We start from the raw sequence: 336 nt of genomic DNA, 5'->3' as shown, positions 1-336 counted from the left end.
CTATTGGTATGAAAATATAAAACAAGAAAACAAAAGGTAATCATTACCGCGCAAGGCCCGCGTCATTTGTTTAGCGCCTCTGGTGAAACGACCGACCTAAAACATAAGGCTGGAAACAGTTTTTCTTTCTGCTTTTTTATTTTGAAGTTTAGGATTCTTTTATTACTTTGTCTTTTTATTTCTTTTTGTATCTATTTTATTTATCCATATAAATGTTATATATTCTTCTAAGGCGAAAGGTTTGTCTGAGATCCCTGTTGACACCTAAGAGCACGCCGCTTGTCAAGAATGATGTTGCATGTTTTTTCTTATTACGAAATGGAGACCTTGGCTTTA

This window comes from Penaeus monodon, chromosome 28 (assembly GCF_015228065.2).
Source record: "Penaeus monodon isolate SGIC_2016 chromosome 28, NSTDA_Pmon_1, whole genome shotgun sequence".
NCBI classification, from domain to species: Eukaryota; Metazoa; Arthropoda; class Malacostraca; order Decapoda; family Penaeidae; genus Penaeus; species Penaeus monodon.
The sequence above is the reverse complement of the archived record's forward strand: the minus strand, read 5'-3'. Positions refer to the sequence as shown.